Below are 12,369 nucleotides of genomic sequence, written 5' to 3'. Positions count from 1 at the left end.
TGGAAAAATCCATTCATAAGGAATCCTGCTCACACGTCACCTCGGAGGTATGAGGACTTCCCAGAATCCCTTACCCAGCGTCCCCCAACAACATCTGTTCCTTATCCTCTCACCTGGCTATATTTCATTTCCTAACAATTGGATACTATATATTTATGTGCTTATTTGTTTATTGTCTTTTTTCCCACAGAAAGTAAATTTGATGAGGACATGGCTTATTTTCTTTTGTTCACTACAAAATCCCCAGAGAACAGGGCCCGGCCCTTAGTAGGGTTTTACTAAATAATTACTAAGGGAATAAGCAAAACATTTCATTTGCTCTAATGCTAGCAGAGGCCAGAGTACACAGAGAGCAACAATGTCAGAAGGTTACACTTCAAGAAAAAAGAATCCCCACCTCTGTACCTCCTTTGAGAAAACGGAATTTAAAGGAAGCAGTTAATGAGAGGAGTAAAAATGCTGTTTGGGAAGAGGCTGGCTTTCTTCTCCACCTGGATGTTGCAATCCAGATACTAAGAGGCAATTCCAGCCTCAGGAAGGCCGCAGAAAAACCCCATGGAGCACAGCACTCTGTGCTGACTTAAGTTCAGTTCTGCCTGGGGTCCTCTGGCTGAGCTCAGGATGTTCCTCTGCCAGGGCCTTCAAACCCTGTTTAATGTACCTATTATGCCATGAGCTCTGCCTCGTTAGCCGAAGGAGGCAGGCACTCCAAGACCCAACCCCTGCACAGTGGCTCCCTTCTACTACTGGAAAAGACGGGGAAAATACAAAATCGGCAAAATCATGCATCCTTCCTCCTCTCCCCTTCTCTGCCAAACTGTGTATGACTTTTTACTCACAGTCACGCTCCCATGAGGAGTCCCCACACCTTCTTGATATGGAGATATTAAACCAGACAGCCACATCATCTGATCCATTTCCAGATTGCAGCAGAGGTCATTAAGGCCACGCACTCAAGTGAGTAGCAGACCCAGGACCAGAATTCAACTTGGTCCATCAAAAGAACTGGCCACTATGTCCCCTCATCAGCTGATGGCAAGCTCCTGAGGGAGACGGCTGCTGTGTTCCTCTTGTGGACACTGGGTCTGACTTACAATAGGTCTCAAGAAATATTTGAGGGGGCTGGGGTTGTGGCTCAGCGGTAGAGCGCTTGTCTACCACGTGCAAAGCCCTGGTTTCGATCCTCAGAACCACATAAAAATAAATAAATAAAATAAAGGCCCAACTACAACTAAAAATAAATATTTTAAAAAAGAAATATTTGAGGAATAAATATATGAATGGCTCACTTTTAACTGCTCTGTACGAGTATGATTGTGGATGATATAACGAATGACTCTGTTGAGGTTAGAAAAAGAGAGAGACTCAATAGAGAAGTTAGAGGATATTTGGGGCTGGTGTGGCTGAGGAAAATTAGCTTCAGCACTTTCCAGGGTCTAGCTGAGTTGTCTGGGTGTGGAAGCCCAATCTTCACAGTACAGAGTTGAGTATTGGGAACTACCTTGAGCTAACCAAACTCATAGGAGATGATAATGCAATTAATTATTCTACAATGTGCCAATGGGACTGGGCATTCCAATAGGCTAATTAGTCATTCTCTCCCAATGGAAAAGTCTAATTAATAAGCCACTTCCATTAACTGTGCATCTCTAGAGGGCTAGTCTTAGCACTGATTACTGTCACTCCAATCCCTGGCATAGTGAATAATCACTCAAATGTTGCTGTTTTCATAGAAGATAGGCTCCATGAGGGCAGGCATTCTTGCCTGTCTTGCTCACTGCTGTATCCCAGGCACCTAAGAGAGTTTGCTGAATGATGTGTACATGAAGCATTCTTTAATCAGCATAATGTTAGGAAAGAGTAATTTTGTTTTATTGTCCTGTTAGATTTGATCAGCTTATGTGAGCAGGCATAGCTGTTCGTTAAGAGAATGCAGCTATATGATTACACGATCGGTGTAATCGACATCATGTACACCAGGGGAATGAGAAGTTATACTCTATTTATGTATGATGTGTCAGAATGCATTCTACTGCCATGTATAACTAATGAGAACAAATTTAAAAAGAGAGAGAGAGAAAGCAGCTTCCAAGCAGATATACTTACTGCGCATGCTCCCAACTTTCTATCCTCTTCATGAGGTGGTACTGAAGATACAGACAACTTTTGTTCCACTTTACCCTGCAGATCTGCTCTCTGCTTAGCACATTCTTTCTTCAGACCAGGTACAGGCCAGTTGTGACTGTATCATATGCTCACCTTCTACTCACTGTTCTTGGTGACTCCATGTGAGCACCCTGGTCACCTTGCTTAAAAGGAGGTAAGCTGAAGCCTCCTCAACTGCCCATTTGTGTTTCTTAAAGGGAGTCCTGTTAGCACATGTCCATTCATGCTCATGTCCTCCACGAAGGTCAACTGAGTTCCCATGTTCAAGGATCCCAACGGTCTAACCATGGTCAATAGCAAGGTTGTGGGAGGGGCAGATAACCAGGAAGTAGCAAAGCTTACATCTGCCTCCAAATGTGAGGACCCTCCTGAGCAACTCTAACCATGAAAGGTCCAATTCCAATAATGATGCCAGTAACTCGAGAGACAGAGTGATACAGAAGAAAGACCTTTATTGACAACAAGCTGGCAAGGTGTAAGATGGGGACTCTTGTCCTAAAAAAAGGCTATCTTCTGAGCTGGGGATGTAGCTCAATGGTAGAGCACTTGCCTGGCATGCATGAGACTCTGTGTTGGATCCATCTTCCCTAGGGGTCACAGGTACAAGGCTTACATAAGGACTTGGGGAAGTTTTTTATTTGTTTTGTTTGGGTTTTTTTTTTTTATCTGTTTGTTTGTTACCAGGGATTGAACACAGGAGTGCTTCACCAATGAGCCACACTTAGTGAGACAGGGTCACTAAGTTGCTTAGGGCCTTGCTAAATTGCTGAGGCTGGCCTTGCACTTACAATCGTCCTGCCTCAGCCCTCCTAAACCTGAAAAAAATATCTTTTAGTCTCAGATGAGGGCTACGTGCTAGGGTAGTCATAAATTCTACAATAGTCTGCTTTTCTGGTGCACATGTTGCTATTATCTGAAAGTTAACCCAGTTTTCTGGGCTGGGTGGTGGCTCAGTCATAGAGTGCTTGCCTAGCATGTGTGAGGCACTGAGTTCAATCCAACCCCCCAGCACCACATAAAAGTAAACAAATAAAATAAAGGTATTGTATCCATCTACAACTAAAAAAATGTATTTAAAAAGAAAAAAGAAAAGCTTTTAATGATTAATGGGTTGGGGGTATAGCTCAATATAGCACTTGCCTAACATATGCAAGCCCCTGGGTTCAATCCCTAGCACTAAAACAAACAAACAAACAATTAGAAAGTTTCATTGTTTTCAAGAATAGCTAACCTTGCAGTTAGTCATTAAGATACAGAATAAGGGAGGGGAGCAAAAAGACAACTTTCACTGGAAAATAGTTTTAATCCATTAGGCGGCCTTTGTAAGGGGTATCATCTACAGCAGAGATAGTAGGAGACTAATAATATGTTGTTCAGCTATGTGACTTCCAAATCAGTGGTTTTTAAAATCAACTAAAAGCCAGTGAAGCTAGAGGGTTTGTTTAGGTTTTCCCTGAGTTACACAACCAGCTCTCGGCTCTACCTATTCACTGTGGATTCTAATGTACATGTGTGTGATGCCTTGCAGCTTACCAGCACTCTTACACATGACCCATTGGACCTGAGCTCACAATAACCACTGCCATAGGGTATAGCAGGTATAATAGAGCCATCTTACCAAGAAGGACATGGTGGCACTAAGTGCCTTGTCAAAGCTGGCACTGCTAATAAAGTACAGAGCTGGGGTGTGAGCTGACTTCCCAGGACTGCAATCCAGGAATGATTCCATCAGTCTCTCTGTCAGGGTCAGCTGGAAGTGAAAGATTGGGGCTGAACCCAATAGTGTATCCAGCCCCTTGGATTAAGAAGATCAGTAACAAGGTAGGAATAAAACCACCAGGTTGTCCCAATACTAGACCTTACCAATACTGCTCCCTCAAATCCTTTTTCTGCCAACCCTCACCAATGTGATAACTGAGGAATTAAAAAGGTATAAAACACAAGAAAAAGCAAGGATGAACAAGCAGTGTCGACACAGTTTTGGCAGATGATAAAATTTTGTAGATTCAGGGGCCTTTCTGTGTGCAGAAAACTTGGAAGAAAAAGCTAATCTACATCATAGAAAGAAACACAATGAGGCAAAGAGATGGGTGACTGGAAGGAGGGATCTAATCAGGTAGAGAATGTGGATTCAGAAACGGATTATTGGGGGAAAATGTAGGGAAGGACACTTTAAAGAAAGAGTACAAGAGATTTGAAAAGAACCCACCAAATGTCCAATGCCGTGCATGAGAAACTCCACATCAAAGCATACTGTGAAGTTACAGAATTCCTGTGATTGATAGAACATCCTCAAAGCTTCTCCCAAAGAAAACACAATCACATATAAGCCTAAAAAATAAAAATGACTCGAGACTTCTCAACAATACTGCAAAGCTAGGATGCAATGAAGAAATGCTTTCAAATAGGAATAGGATAAGGAAGCCAATCTATGGATTAGAGGTGTGAAATTAAGGCATTCTCAGAAACATAATGATCTGGGGAAAAAATTATTTCTCATGCACATTTTCTCAGGAAGCTATTAAAGTATGAAATTTATCAAAAGCATAAATGTGAGAATAAAGGGGGAAAATGAATTCAGGAAGAAAGGGCAAGAAGCTAGATCAGGAAAACTAGCCCCAGGAGAGTGGCAGCGAGGGGTCCCAGGAGGCCTGCGGTAGAGGCCCATCCTCCAGCAGAAAGAATGAGTGTTCCAACAAAGGCTCAGAGGAAGGAATGGAACAGACTGGTTCTGATGGCTTTGACTGCTTTGTGCTGATCTTGTGGATTGTTTAGGAAGAATTAAGGAGTAGCACAAAAAGAAAACTAAATATTGAAAATGAGGCAAATATTAACTTCTGGACAACCGAAATTCTGCATAAGAAAGGGAACACGATTGTTAGTACTTGGTTCAGCAGTGAACATGTCTGAAATGAGGGAAAATCTGAATTAAAAACTAGTTTCATTTGCTTTTATTACCAATCTTAGAGGGCAAGTAACTAAGCAGAATATTCCCATTAGCTTTGCTGCAGATTACATCTCTGGTGTATGGTTCACAATGGCAACCATTGCCTGAGTCATTATTAGGAACTTGGGGCTCCTGCCTCCTGACATTGAACCACTTCATGAATAAACTCTCTGTCTTTTGCAAAACTCTTGACTTCAATGATCAGCCTACTGCATGGTGGGCAGAATGTTCCTGATTCAGTAATATTTCCATAGCACTAACACAAACTCTCTAAATACAGACTAATTTTTAAAAGTATAATGTAATTTTACTGACAGCTATGTGAAGACAGAGAATAAAGAATAAAGTGAGGATGTTAAGACAGATAAATCTTCATCTGCCATAAGAGGACAACAATTGCTACTATCTGAAACGAACAAGTGGAGAAGTAGAAGTAGGTAGATATTCCTTAGAAATGCAGTATTAATTATTTTTGGAAAAGTTAAATACCAGGGGGAAAAAATGGAAGGAGTTGGGAAAGTTGCAAGTGATTGCCTTCAAGGATAAGAAATAAAGAGACAGAAAAGTAAATTAAGGAACCACCATTATTCATGTAGTGGGTGATAAATAATTTCCCTCTAACTTTTCTCAGGGTAACCATGGCCACTCCTTTGGGAGTTGTCCTTGGTAGAATTACTTTTGCTTCTCCTCCCTTTGCCCAGCATTCTAAATTCTAAAGAAAAGCAGCGCCTAATGATTAAGATGTTTCCTGCTAAATCATCTTTCTTTAGATTTTCAGAACCCAGAACATCTGTTGAATTTCGGATAAATATCAGAATGTGTAACACCTCTCCTTATTCTCTAATCCTCTGCATTTCTGAGTGCCCCACTGTGTCTTATCAGGATCCTTTCTTCTCAAGATGCCAGCCCTTGAATGAAACCAATTTCATTCTCACAAATTTCAGCTCCCAAGTATTGATCTTCAAGTGATGAACAGTCCAACCTGGGTCTGGAAATATGATGCTTACTTGGAACAGAAACCTGAGCCAAAAGACAAGAAAAAAACAAACACACACGTTTATTGACATGCATAACTTATACATGTGCATGTGGGTGATATGCAAGAAATTAGTAATTCCAAGATAGACCTGGTGTGGCCTTGTGGTACCCACCTGTAATCCCAGTAATTTGGGAGGCTGAGGCAAGAGGATCACAAATTTGAGGCCAGCCTGAGCAACGTAGTGAGGCCCTAAGCAACTTAGCAAGAACCTGTTTCAAATAAAAAATGAAAAAGGCTGGCGATGTGACTCAGTGGCAAAGTGCCCCTGGCTTCAATTCCCAGTATGAAAAAAAAAAAAAATTATCCTTAAAGAGGAGGCTTTGACCCCAGGCTTAAATACCACCGTTTGTTGAATCAAAGAAAGAAAGTTGTGGGGAAAGCTAATTATAGGGAGGTGACCAGGAAAATCACCTTAACCAAGGGTAAGGTATGTTATGCCAATCTAAGTCCAGGCCTTCTCTGGTGATGTGAGTTTCCAGCAATTCAGAATAATCCTTCTCTTCCTGTACAGACTGAAAAACACCTTTGTATGTGATTTCCTTTATAGATGTCTATTTCCCTTAAAAAAGAGTAACTTCTATTTTTGTTTTCAGAGTATCTCCTATGTCTACAGTTTCTCAAAATAATCCTCATGCCAAAGAGGCATTTTGGGGGGTAGCATGTTTCTGATCTCTGACTGTTATATTTTAGGGTGACATGTCCTGAACCCCATGACTTGTCTTAACTCTTTTAGTACTATTTGACTAAAAATATATTACATGTATGTATATATACACATGTGCACTACACATCCTTTGATAAAAGTTAAAATTGCACACAGAAGGTTAGGGAGTGTGATGCATTTTAGAGAAATTTGTAGAGTCAAAAAGTGGGTGATCCCTTTTCCTGTCCACCATAAAATGTCACAGCCAACGCCGATACAATAAAAGTCAGGTTAACAAAAGAAAAGCATAACAAATTCATTTGATCATGGTTTTATATAACATGAGACCTTTCAGAAGGAAGATTTAAAGACACGAAAATACACCAGTGAGGAAGCCCCCTAAGGCCTGTCTTCTCCCAGTTATAACATTTTTTCTTCTCAGATATGGGCAGGACTCCTCCAGAATAAGGGTCTTCTCACCCATGACCCTCACAGAAGAGACGAACGGGGTTTAAAAGAGCTGGCTGCAACATTAAACTAAGAAAGCAGCGAAAAATCACGTAACACAGACGTAAGGTTTTCAGATCAAGGGGGGGACAGCTCTGTGACCTTAAGGGTCAGCTTCCATGCTGGAAAAAGAGCTCTGGAAAGAGCTTGTGAGCCCGGGATCCCTTTATTTTATAAGGGGTGGGGGCAGGATTAGAGGGGGATAAGGTTTCAAGGGTGGAGTCTTGCTTCTGATGTCTGTGGTCAGCAGATTGATTGACATTTTGGCAAGTCACACCCATCTCAGGTGCCCTGTGGGACCTAAGGCAGAGCTGGAGGGGGAGGTGATCACTCAGTGACAGGGAGCACCCAACGCCAGGCCTATCCCCTCATTTGGCCACTTTGTGAATAGCTCACACAGCCCATGGACGGCTCCTGACAGGGTGTGAATTTCTTTATGGCCAGCTCCTTAAAAGACAGGCAGGGTTAGGGTTAGAGTAATAATTCTAGTTGTTGTGGTTGATTTGGGGGAAGAAGAATTCTGGTTTATATGTTTTGCTTTGGTGGAGAAAATATAGGAAGGAAGGACAAGGTCAGAGAGAAATGTTGCTTCTCAGCCTACTTATGAGGTCTTCATTTTGGGAGTATCATTTCCTGAATCTCTACAGGATTTAAGGTAGATGCTTCAGTTCTTAAAAAAAAAAAAAAGCCACACGCCTATAATGCTTCTCAGGAGGCCAAGGGAGGTGGAATGCAAGTTGGAGGCCAGCCTGAGAAACTTAGCCAGACCCTATCTCAATAAAAGCCTTAATGTGGCCCCTCTCACCTCCATCAGCACTAGCTGCCCTCACCCGCTCCTGCCGCTTGGCTCATCACACTCACCACATGTGCCTTTCTTCAGGATGGATCTGTTCAGCAAACAGGGGCAGGCAACCGCCCAGGCTACCAACTCACTCTTCAAAGTACTTTCAGGAACCTACTGAGCCACATTAGGACTTTCATGGATTCCAGGCACTTTGGTCTCCATGGCCACTTCCTTCATAAAAACCAATCAATCAACCAAAAGTATACCTGACAACTGTGTTGGTATAAAGATTGATCTAATACAGGCTGAGTTCATTATTATGTATTCATTAATATGGTGGGGTTCCTTTCCTTCTGATTTTAAAAGAAATTGAAACCAGCTGCACCTAACAGGGAAACTGACCCTGAGAACCTGAGGCAGGAAGGACAGGCCAGTGAAGCACTCTGACACCCTCTACAGGTCCTGGCAGGAAAATGTTCAAAGCCAAGAAATTAGTAAACCCAGATGGGATCAAGTCATCTTTACAGTAGCAGCTGGTGTCAGATAAGCAATTGTCATGGGCAGCACTACACAAGGAAACTCTTCTACGTTACTGAGTTCCCACAGGCTGTGCAAAGCTTATGAGTTTCCTGTGCAGCAGTCTCGTGTCCACTGACACTCAATAGCCCCAGAAATAAGGTTTTATGCCCATGTTCCCCAACCTGTCAGTGGCAGCCCAGGATGTATGACCCCAAGCCTGGTTCTCCCCCCCTCCCCGCCCCACTAATGTGGTCAGGCCTACAGTCATTTTGGGGTGGGTGGGGGCTGCATCTGCTCTGGTCACCCTCTGAATTCTTCCTTTCATACGCACTCTGCCTTGCATGGAAAATATACATCTGTGACTAATTGGTGAGAAGTCAGAATCTGATGTCCTTTTCTAACTTCATATACATGTTCTTTTGTGTCTACAAAGATCAGAGTTCCTGTGATACCACCACCCCCCTTTCTGTTTTAGTTCACTCAGGTGGCTATAGCAAAATATCATCAACTTGGTGGCCTATAAGCAGCAGCAATTTCTTGCTCACAATTCTGGTAGTGAAGGTGCCAGCAGACTCCATGTCTGGTGGGTCCACTTCCTGGCTTGTAGATAATGCCTTCTTATTGTGTCGCATGGCAGAAGGGGCACATGAGCACTGTGACTTTTTATTATGAAAGTATTAATTCTTTTTGTGAAGAATCTACCTTCATTACTTAGTCATCTCCCAAGGGCTCCATCTCTAAATACACAACACCTTGAGGGTTAGGATTTCAATACAAGAATGTTAGGGGACTGAGTTCATCACACCTTCAAACCCAAAGTTCCCTGTGGGCATCCCCCGGTGGCTATTTCATTCATATTGTGCTGCCGGCATCAATGGCAAAGGCCAAGTCTCCACCTCAGGTGGTTTTGTTTCGCTAGTGTGGTACTGTGAATGTGGCATTCCACAAGCGGGATCTTCTGCCCCCACCCCAGAATGGAAATTCAAACAAAGCAACACCAGGTGGAAATTCCAGCTCCACGTCATTTCCTTCAGGCCAGAGGGACTCCTGGGAGTGGGGGAAGGTAACAATTTACATTTCTGTAGAATCTCAGCTTTATGTTAATTAATCAAAACACTAAGCTACCCGGACAAATCCTTCAGGGAAAGCCAGAAAGCTAAACCCTGGTGCACCTTGTTTGAAATAATGATTTCCATGGAAGCAAAAATCTCACAACAGGTGCTCTAAACTTCACAACCTATTACCTGCAGAAAGTTCTCCCTAGGACTCCCTCTATTCCAATAAGATGATTTTCCTTTTACTTTTCCAGCCTGCCTACCCATGTTCTTCCCTGTCCCCAAGCAAAAGCACTCCTTGAATAAAAACGGGAGGTGGTCCTCAGGAAAAGGAGAAATGTTTCCTAAACTAAATGAGAAAACCAAAACAATTCACAAAGGATGGATTGAATGCCCACCCCACCAGCAAGCCCTGCAGTGCCTGCCCTCAGACAGTGGCCATAATCTTAGTTGCCACAGTGACAGAAACCACACCTTTTGGATTCCTCTTGACACCTGATGGGAGGCTATGAGGAAATCACTTGAGTGAAGGAAAGGCAGGCCTGAGGCAGAAATTGGATGAAAGAATCAAGAAATAATATATGCAGTGATTAGTGTTGGGCCCTAAATTGTCTACTGAGTACAGTAGCTACCTCAGGGGAGCAGAGAGAGAAGGAGAGGGGTACAGACATTCTTCCCATTATAGCTCCTAGAGATTTGAAATAATTTATTAAACAAAGAACATGGATTTAATTTACCACACACACCAAAAAAAAAAAAAAAAAGAAGAAGAAGAAAGGATTATAAGACATAAATTATTATTATAACCACTCCAAGGGTGATGATAAGGGCAGAGAAGCCAGACTCAAAGGACTTGCTCCCCGCACTGGGCTTTCTGAGGATCAAATTTTTGAAATGAAAACTGGAGGAAAGTCTGAATACTTACCTGCTGTGACTGCCCCTAAGATTAAGAGAGATGATAACCCCTAATGGCTAAACCACCTAAATTTATACCATGATGCAAGTTTAAATGCTATGACCCCCAAAAAAATTTTTGCCAAGGAAATTTCCATCAGGTTGTGCCCTAGACAGCATGAGGACCATCGGCATGAGGATCATCACCATGAGCTGCCCCAGATTCTTGCCTGGGGACTTCAAAGCCAGGTGACCAGCATGAAGTTTTCAGACAGAAGGACATGTCACATAAACATATGTCACACGAACACACACTCATAAGTAAAGGTCAGTGTGAAAACAATATTTAACTGAAGCCATCACCCAATGCCTGGAATGAGGCCACACAGAAACCATCCCAAAAAGATTTCACAAGGCACCGGAAGGGGACAGCATGACATGGGTCGGGGGTATGAGGGTGGCATTTGTCACAAAGCAACATCCTGATGAAGGATGGTCCTCTCTGATTTCTAGGAGTCAAGAACTGCCACTAAGTCCTAGTTTGGACTTTTTTTTCTTGACACATCTCTCACCTGCTTGACTCTGGTCCCCACACACAGACTAAGAGCCACCACTGCACCCACCACCTCACTGAGTCAGAGGAAAAGACAAGGAAAAGAAATCTGCAGTGGGATGCAGTGGCAACTAGCTTAGTCTCAGCAGCTTGAACAAAAATTATGATAGCTTGGGTGGCTTGGACAGCAAACATTTGTATCTCACCTTTTTGAAGCTGAAAGTCCCGGATCAGAGTGCCAGCCGGGTTGGATTGTCAGTGAGGACTCTCTTCTGGGTTTTCACCCAGCTTTCTTGTGAATCATAGGGCAGGGAGGAAGCAAGGCCTCTCCTGTCTCTTCTCAGAAGGGCACTAGTCCTTTCAGGACAGCTCTACCCTTGAGACCTAATATCCTCCCGCAGGCCCCCTCTCCAAGTACCATCGCCTTCAGGACTAGGGTTTCAACAGAGGAATTGGGGGAGACACAAACATGCAGCCCACAACAGGACGCTTCCCAGCTGAACTCAGAACTCCACAGGAAACAGAAACTCACTGTGGGGAAATAATTTATGCTATTCCTAGTTGAAACTAGAATACTTACTCACCGTGGTCACTCCAGAAAGATTAAATGAGAAGTGGAAGAGGGGGAGGGTGCATATTTTTTTTCCCTACTGGTTTGAAGCCCAGTTGGGTAAGAGCCCATACCCACCCTCTTGCTGACCAAAGCCACCAAGAATGGAGGTTGGACAAGGGGTGATGCCAGGGGTGGGGGTGTTATGTAGACACAACTGGAAAGGAAGGGGCTTTCCAATTATAGGCAGGGGAAGAAAGACTGAGGGGTGGTCTGGGGACACAAAGTGGCCTTGCTGCCAGGCTTGGTGGCCTGGCACAGTGGGAGAGGTCCCTGCAAAGAGTCAGGGCTATGCCCCTGCATCTCCTGACCAATTCCACTCTTCAGGAACTAAGAGGGACCTGAGGGTCACTATGGGGACACAGGCTCAGGCCGGACCTTGGGGACCTCAGACGCTGGGGTAGGTAGTTCCAACTTGATTCTGCCATAGGTTTCCTCTTTCATGTCTGAGTCATGGTCAACCTAGCATGGTTTGTATAACCAAATGATGTCCTATGGCTACATGTCTCTAAAATGTTCCTCTGCCTAGCCTGCTTCTAGAATCTCTTGGATGATTCTGTACGTAGGCCCTGATGTTAACCAATTTTCACTTCCTAAGTTGGTTTCTTGTGATTTTTTTTTTACACTATGTGTGTGACCAAGTTATTAGCAC

At 43.3% G+C, this 12,369-nt stretch overlaps 1 long non-coding RNA gene across 1 annotated transcript; it reads right to left on the bottom strand.

The window, feature by feature from the left end:
* Positions 1-5,102: 5,102 nt before the first annotated feature.
* On the bottom strand, positions 5,103-11,589 carry LOC114087449 (uncharacterized). The gene is made up of 3 exons (XR_003581824.2): positions 11,314-11,589; positions 6,265-6,361; positions 5,103-6,133 (listed from the first exon to the last, which is right to left on the bottom strand). It is a non-coding gene; the product is annotated as an uncharacterized lncRNA (long non-coding RNA).
* Positions 11,590-12,369: the final 780 nt, after the last annotated feature.

Source organism: Marmota flaviventris, chromosome 4 (genome assembly GCF_047511675.1).
Source record: "Marmota flaviventris isolate mMarFla1 chromosome 4, mMarFla1.hap1, whole genome shotgun sequence".
NCBI lineage: Eukaryota > Metazoa > Chordata > Mammalia > Rodentia > Sciuridae > Marmota > Marmota flaviventris.
The sequence above is the reverse complement of the archived record's forward strand: the minus strand, read 5'-3'. Positions and strand labels throughout refer to the sequence as shown.